The sequence below is a fragment of the Cherax quadricarinatus genome, chromosome 23 (assembly GCF_038502225.1).
Source record: "Cherax quadricarinatus isolate ZL_2023a chromosome 23, ASM3850222v1, whole genome shotgun sequence".
Taxonomy (NCBI): Eukaryota; Metazoa; Arthropoda; class Malacostraca; order Decapoda; family Parastacidae; genus Cherax; species Cherax quadricarinatus.
The window spans coordinates 9684403-9693351 of NC_091314.1; positions in this window are offsets into that span (position 1 = coordinate 9684403).

An 8949-nucleotide genomic window follows, 5' to 3' on the forward strand; every position below is an offset into this window, starting at 1 on the left:
TGACTCACAAAATTGTGAAAACATGATTGCAAACAAACCACTGTGACACAGAAATGTATACTTAGTTTGGATGACTTATGTGATGTTGATAATATATTTCCCAGGAACAGTCATGACATGGGTTTTTCCAGATGGTGACCCATCACCCCTCTAATTAGAACCAGCTGGTTAAGTGGTTAGTGAACTGGCCTGCCATGGGTTCAAGCCCACCCATTCTGTGATTTAATAACACTGTTGTGGCCTGCAGTAGTCTTTGTTCCATCAGTTACCTTTGGGCAAGTCACCCCTCAAGGAAGATTTGTTGATGCTGGTGAGGAGCTTTTGATCTTGGGAATTGGATGTGCTTCAGTTCCCTGAATTGAGTATGAATACCTTCCACTCCCTTCCCTACAGGCATTGTATAATCCTACAGGTTTAGTTGAGTGAGACAATGGCTAATTCTCCTGACTCCCAAGTAACTGACATCCATAGGTACCCCAGTGTAGCCATGGACCCTGACTCACATTACATTAACTATGAGCCAAGCCGCTCTTAGAATGCAGTAACAATTCTCAAATCAAAGCAGTCTTCCAGAAGATCTCGACACACAATAGACAATACAGTATCGATACTGTAGTTAATGTACCGTCTCACTCTCGATCTAGGAAACTTACCAAAGGGAAATTTCTTCCTTATAGAAGGTATTTAGAAAACATACTTGCCGAAACACTCACTAGTAAACATACCCAATGGATTTACCTTAAAATGAACTTAGCCAGGAACTCGTGACTTACAACGGCAAATAAGTGAATTGAGTATTGTCACCGTAAATAACAATAGCGCATATCTGCACTACTGGCAATGTTTCGATCACAATACAGCAACATTCCTCAATTTAAACTGTGGGACTGGCCTCATTTCACACTACTACAGGAGTTTAAGCAATGCAGCCTGGATGTTCACAAGTAACCTGACCTATAACGTCTTATCACCAAAGTCATAGCGATGTAGCTAAACTCACTTTTAACTAAAGCAAGCATTCTCAATCTACATTGCGGGGCAGTACTTAGCAGTAAGGGAGTCCAAATCAACAACATTGAAGCTTTGGTTACCTAGGAAAATAGTGCAAATCACAGGCAGAATGTCCAATCTGCAGAGATGCAAGTCACAGTAGTCCATCCTACTTGCCTTAATAACTGCAGCAGAGCATGCTGCATATTTCTATCTATGCCCTGTATTTGTTTGAGCAAAATGCACTTCCTAATGGGGAAAAACGATTGTCATACATTATGGCAGTAACCTGGCTTCAACTTCAACGGGAAAATACCATGAGTATACTTAACCCAGAGCTCCTCGACACTTTCAACATCTAGTAGAAACCTCTAACAGTTACCAAGGTCTTGAACCCTTACGAAATCTTTGCCTTTGACATTCCTACTTCTTCATCTGCTGCCATCTGTTATAACTCCACCCACAGTATTCTTCAGATGTTCCTTTTGATATTTCTTCTACAACTTAAGAAACTAAAAAAAAAAAAAAAAGTCCAGAACCCTACCAACCTATTATCCTTTCCTTTTTCTAAGTCTACCTCGACCATTGACTCCTACATTTGTGACAGTTGCTGATATACATCCCCCCCCCTTCACACACACACACACACACACACACACACACAATCTCACTCACACTCACTCCCTGCATCTCGGGAGACAACTAACCTCTCAAACCTCTTCCTATCTTGGCAGCTGCTAATGTCTTAACCCTCTCAGTTCCATTTTTCTCTCACCTTGTGCATCACACTACCCAGCTGACCACAGGAATAACTGAGGTCATGTTCCTATTCATCAGAGACAAAGCCCGAAATGTATCTCAAACTCAAGCTCAACGAGGTACCCTTGCAAGGGAGGTACCCCTCACTTTCCTTTTAAATCGAATCTAATTGCCTCCCATTCCTGAGGTGCTGTACAACCTCCTGTCATAGCTCTTGGGTCGAACCAGACTACCTCCCATTTCTTAGATACTGTATGAACCCTACGAGCTTAGCGCTTCCTTACCGTAAATATAATAATGTATAAACCCTATGTGGTTTAGTACCTTCCATCAAATAAAAGTATTCCAAACCCAAATGCATGAATATATGCAATACCCATTATCTCTTATTTCATCTGATTCCATAACCTTCAGAATCCTTCCATGTATAGAACTGTTACTGATATTTTAATAAGCTAGAATATTTGGTTAACGAATGACTCGTGGTACTTTGAAATCTGAAACCCACTATCATTAGTATGTCATTCAGAAGAGGTCTTTCCACCATCGACAGAAGATTTGAAATGCCTTCACAATCGGTCATTGCTTTTTTTTTTTTTAATCTATAAAACTCATGGGACATTAAATGGCTTTAAAGCATTTTTTTACATGCGCATTGCGCTGTATAGCCCTTGTGGCTTAGCGCTTCTTTTTGATTATAATAATAACATGCGCATTTAGGTCTGTGAGGCAATTTACCATTTTCCATCAAGGATTTTCTACCGGAGAAATATTTCAGTGTTCGAGTACATGAAATCCTTTTCCCCCCTTACTGGACCACGTTATCCCCTGTAGCTATTCAAGGACTTGCCTCAGTTCTTACTACAAATATCTGCTTGAGTGTCGGACTGTAGTAACCACTTAACAATACGCTATCCATCATGTTGCAGTGCTGTATAGCCCTTGTGGCTTAGCGCTTCTTTTTTATTATAATAATAATATCGATCATGTTGCCAACTGGACTCGCTTAACACATTTTCAGATTTTCTTTTGCTAAAATAATAACCTTTACACGATGCTCTATCCTCCTGCAGCCTGCTTCATACCTGTATGATGTCCCTGTCCCAGTGCGTAGTATTCTTAAATTTCTAGGCTTCCTTGATCCCTCAAAGGAGGTTCTTTAATGCTGGTTGGGACTCTTGATCCAAGAAATTGAACTTGTTCTTCTTTTCCTTGGATCGAACCTGATTGCCTCCAATTCCCTAGGGGCTGTATGGCCCCTACAGGTTTTATGGCTCTCCTAATAATAATTAAATTGTCAAATGTCACAAAAATGCTACTTCACCTTCCTACTACATGTCTTAGTCAGCTGAACCTGCCTAAAACTTCAGCCCATTATTCTTGGAGAGCTGAAAGACAAGTTGTTCTTTGCCTTTATTAAGCACCGATCTTTGCTAAGCTAAACTATGGAGACCAAGCTTGATAAATAAGATACATGTTCAACACTTAAGTATGTCTATTGGAGACATTTTACCTGCACAGTGCAGCGCTGTATGACCCTGATGGGTTAAGCTCTTAGTTTTGATTGTAATAATTACCCACACCAGGCTATTTTTTCTTACACAGGAACATTATGGCAGAGACTGACAGTAGAGCCAATGCAAGAGGTGGAGAGTTGCAACAGTTAGAGAGAGCTGGGCGGGACCCACTTGTGGAAGTAGTCATATCTATTAGGATGCCAAAGGATAGCAATAGAGTTGCAGAAGATATATCCTCTATACCAAGATGCCATGGTCTGGGCATTTTCCCAAGCGCTGTATGGCTACTATGGGTTTAGCGCTTCCACGTAACGTTAATAATAAAGTATTTCATGCATGAAATAACTGAATAACAAGCTCATAAGGCTGGAACTAGTTTCCACGACCCTTCAAGCCTAGGCGCTTTTGATCCAAGGAAAATGACCTTCCCTTTTCTTGGCCCGAACCTAATTATCTGCCATTCCTTCCCCCTCCTGCGCTATATGACCTCTACGGGTTTAGCGCTCCCCTCTGATTTAAAAATAAAATAAATCAGCCCTTAAACAATGACTCATGTGGCCGTGGTTCTGCGCCAGCAGAAGCTGTATAGCCCTTGTGGCTTAGCGCTTCTTTTTGATTATAATAATAATCTGCGCCAGCAGAGTGCGAGCGTCTTTTTCAACCCCCTTTAAGGGAGGTTTCATGATACTGGTGAGGGGTTCTTGATCTGGGACGTTTGTCATCATCATCATCATACACTGCTTGCTGCTGGGCAATTCCCCTCAAGGAAGGTTCCTTGATGTTGGTGAGGGGCTCTTGATTTAGGGAATTGGATCTGTGCTCCAGTTCCCCAAATTAAGCCTGAATGCCTTCCACATCCCCCCCCAGGCGCTGTATAATCCTCCGGGTTTAGCGCTTCCCCTTTGATTGTAATAATAATGCTGGGCAATTCAATTCAAAATTCAAAAATTTTTTCTTTGCATATTATACAATGTGTAGTTTACATGTATTATTATTATTATTATTATTATAATCAAAAAGAAGTGCTAAGCCACAAGGGCTATACAGCAGTTTACATGTAGTAAAATGCATGAACATTTCGGGCATATATCAGCTTCAGGAAAGCCTGATATTACTTAGTCATGGGGATGGTGTGTGGGTGTCTAGCTCTGCAAGGATTTAAACACGGGAATTTACCTGACCTAATCGGGAACTTAGTGTTTCTATATCTCTTTCCGGAGGAAACTTTGCCTCCTTTAAAATTCCCCCACAAATTCTCCACTATAGGAAAAAGCCTTGCCAATAAAATCCCAAGCTCAGATACCCCACCCAGTGACTACCTCACTGGCAACTACCCGAATACACTGTTCCTAGCTCCGACTAACCCAACTGAAGTCTCCCTTATTATCAACAAACTAAAAAACAAGACAGGAGATTTAAATACCTTACCACCCATTATATACAAAAAATTGTCACATGTACTATCACCAATCATTGCAACACTTTAACAAATCCATTGAATCCTCTACCTTTCCTACAGTTCTCTCCCCTCAAGGAAGGTTCCTTGATGTTGGTGAGGGGCTCTTGATTTAGGGAATTGGATCTGAGCTCCAGTTCCCCGAATTAAGCCTGAATGCCTTCCACATCCCCCCCCCCAGGCGCTGTATAATCCTCCGGGTTTAGCGCTTCCCCCTTGATTATAATAATAATAATCCTACAGTTCTCAAAATAGCAAGGGTCACCCCGATACATATAGGAGACCACACAGACTTGAATAACTATAGGCCAATATCCAACTTACACCCTCTCTCTAAAATCTTTGAAAAATTAATCCATAAGCGTATCTATTCCTACCTCATCTCCCACAACATACTCAACCCCTGTCAATTTGGGTTCAGGCCTAATAAAAATACTAATGATGCTATTATCCACATGCTTGAACATATTTATACAGCAATAGAGAAAAAAGAAGTCCCACTGGGGATCTTCATTGACTTACGTAAAGCTTTTGATACAGCTGCCCACGACTTGCTCCACGTAAAATTGTCACACTATAGTATAAGAGGGCACTCCCTCAACTACCTAAAGTCATACCTCAGCAACAGAAGCCAATATGTGTACACAAATGGGGCAAACTCTTCCGCACAGCCAATTACAGTTGGTGTCCCACTGGGAAGTGTCCTTGGCCCTCTTCTCTTTCTCATATACATAAATGACCTACCAAATGCATCGCAACTACTCAAACCCACACTATTTGCAGATGACACTACATACGTCTACTCTCACCCGAGCCCAGTCATGCTAGCCAATACTGTAAATACCGAATTACAGAAAATATCAACCTGGATGAGGACCAACAAACTTACTCTGAACATTGACAAAACCTACTACATTCAGTTTGGTAACAGAGCTACAGATGTGTCTCTTAACATAACGATAAATGGATCACCTATCACAAAACTCACAGAGGGAAAATTCTTAGGAATCCACCTTGATAATAGACTCAAATTTCAAACACATATACCTGGAGTTTACCTGGAGAGAGTTTCGGGGGTCAACGCCCCCGCGGCCCGGTCTGTGACCAGGCCTCCTGGTGGATCAGCGCCTGATCAACCAGGCTGTTGCTGCTGGCTGCACGCAAACCAACGTACGAGCCACAGCCCGGCTGATCAGGAACTGACTTTAGGTGCTTGTCCAGTGCCAGCTTGAAGACTGCCAGGGGTCTGTTGGTAATCCCCCTTATGTGTGCTGGGAGGCAGTTGAACAGTCTCGGGCCCCTGACACTTATTGTATGGTCTCTTAACGTGCTAGTGACACCCCTGCTTTTCATTGGGGGGATAGTGCATCGTCTGCCAAGTCTTTTGCTTTCGTAGTGAGTGATTTTCGTGTGCAAGTTCGGTACTAGTCCCTCTAGGATTTTCCAGGTGTATATAATCATGTATCTCTCCCTCCTGCGTTCCAGGGAATACAGGTTTAGAAACCTCAAGCGCTCCCAGTAATTGGGGTGTTTTATCTCCGTTATGCGCGCCGTGAAGGTTCTCTGTACATTTTCTAGGTCGGCAATTTCACCTGCCTTGAAAGGTGCTGTTAGAGTGCAGCAATATTCCAGCCTAGATAGAACAAGGCCTAGATAGAAAAGGCCCTAAAATCTGGAATTCATTACCTGTGAATATAAAAGAAACTCTGTCTGTTTATAAATTTAAGTCTCTTCTCAAAAATCACTTACTCACCCACAACTAAATAAATACTGAATAATTGTATCTCATTATTGTATCTCATAAATGTCAACCTGTGACCCAATCAAACTTTGTTACTATTTAACTTCATTACCTAAGAGAATACTCCATACTACTGATTACACAGCAACACAGTAATGACCATATGACCTGTCTTTGTAATACTCATTTGTACTAAATTGTTATCTGTTTTGCAATAATTTTTGTACCACTAAATATATCATTGCTTAGTAATCTTAAGTTAATTTTAAGCTGCCCATAATGCTCTGCATACAAGGGGCTATGACATGCTGCACTTTAAAAATTGTATTCCTTGTACTTCTCTGTATCATGTTCAAATTAATAAATAAAATAAATAAATAAAAATAAAAACATTTTTCCGACTCCCAAGAATTATTATTATTATAATCAAAGGGGAAGCGCTAAACCCGTATGATTATACAGCGCCCGGGGGGGGGGATATGGAAGGCATTCAGGCTTAATTCGGGGAACTGGAGCATAGTTCCAATTCTCAAGAAGGTAAGGCTTATTCATTTATTTATTTATTTATTAACAATTTGAGCATACATACAGAGGTACAAAAAAATACAGATAAGAGCAGCATGCCAAAGCCACTTATACTATGCATAGCATTTCGGGCTGGCTTAAAATTAACTAAGCAATGATGAAATCAGTGATAATACATTATTGTAAACAGATAACTATAAAGCACAAATGAGTATTACAAAGACAGGTCATATGGTTGCATGCATTGTTGTACATTCAGTCGTATGGAGTATTCTGTTAGGTAGTGTATTTAAAAAATAATAAAGTTAGATTGGGTTTTAGGTTTAACATTTATGTGATATAATTGTGAGAAACATTTAAGATATACAATTTATAAGGTTCAGTTATTCAGTATTTATTTGGTTTTGGGTGAGTAAGTGATCTTTGAGAAGAGACTTGAATTTATAAACAGGTAGTGTTTCTTTTATATTTACAGGTAATGAATTCCAGATTTTAGGGCCTTTTATGTGCATTGAGTTTTTGCATAGTGTGAGATGGACACGAGGAACATCAAAGAGTGATCTGTGCCTTGTATTATGGTCATGTGTTCTGTTGAGGTTGGCAAGGAGATGTTTGAGGGGAGGGTTAATATCAGAGTTAAGTGTTCTATGTATGTAATAGGTGCAGTAATAAGTATGGATGTTTTGTATGGTGAGAAGGTTTAGTGTATTGAATATTGGTGGAGTGTGCTGCCTGTAGTGAGAATTTGTTATCATTCTAACTGCAGCCTTTTGTTGGGTAATTAGTGGTCTGAGATGGTTAATTGTTGTTGAGCCCCATGCACAAATTCCATAGGTGAGATAGGTGTAAATAAGAGAGTGATATAGGGCCAGGAGGGCTGACTGTGGAACATAGTACCGTATCTTCGATAGTATGCCTACATTCTTGGAAATTTTCTTAGAAATTTGTTGTATATGTGTATGAAATTTGAGTCTATTATCAAGGTGGATTCCTAAGAATTTTCCCTCTGTTAGCTTTGTGATAGGTGATCCGTTTATCATTATGTTAAGAGGGACATCTGTAGCTCTGTTACCAAACTGAATGAAGTAGGTTTTGTCAATGTTTAGTGTAAGTTTGTTAGTCCTCATCCAGGTAGATATTTTCTGTAATTCGGTATTTACAGTATTGGCTAGCGTGACTGGGCTCGGGTGAGAGAAGACGTATGTAGTGTCATCTGCAAATAGTGTGGGTTTGAGTAATTGCGAAGCATTTGGAAGGTCATTTATGTATAGGAGAAAGAGAAGAGGGCCAAGGACACTTCCCTGTGGGACACCAACTGTAATTGGTTGCGCAGAAGAGTTTGCCCCATTTGCGTACACATATTGGCTTCTGTTGCTGAGGTATGACTTGAGGTAGTTGAGGGAGTGCCCTCTTATACCATAGTGTGACAATTTTACGTGGAGCAAGTCATGGTCAACTGTATCAAAAGCTTTACGTAAGTCAATGAAGATCCCCAGTGGGACTTCTTTTTTCTCTATTGCAGTGTATATATGTTCTAGCATGTGTATAATAGCATCATTAGTATTTTTATTAGGCCTGAACCCAAATTGGCAGGGGTTGAGTATGTTTTGGGAGATAAGGTAGGAGTAGATTCGTTTATGAATTAATTTTTCGAAGATTTTTGAGAGAGGGTGTAAGTTGGATATTGGCCTATAGTTATTCAACTCTGTTTGGTCTCCTCCTTTGTGGATCGGGGTGACCCTTGCTATTTTGAGTACTGTAGGGAAGGTGGAGGATTTTATGGATTTGTTAAAGAGTGTTGCAATGATTGGTGATAGCACTTGTGACAGTTTTTTGTATATAAAGGGTGGTAAGGTATTTAAATCTCCTGCCTTGTTTTTTAGTGCGTTGATAATAAGGGAGACTTCGTATGGGTTAGTCGGAGCTAGGAACAGTTGCTTAGTAAGGCAACAGCTTCGGCA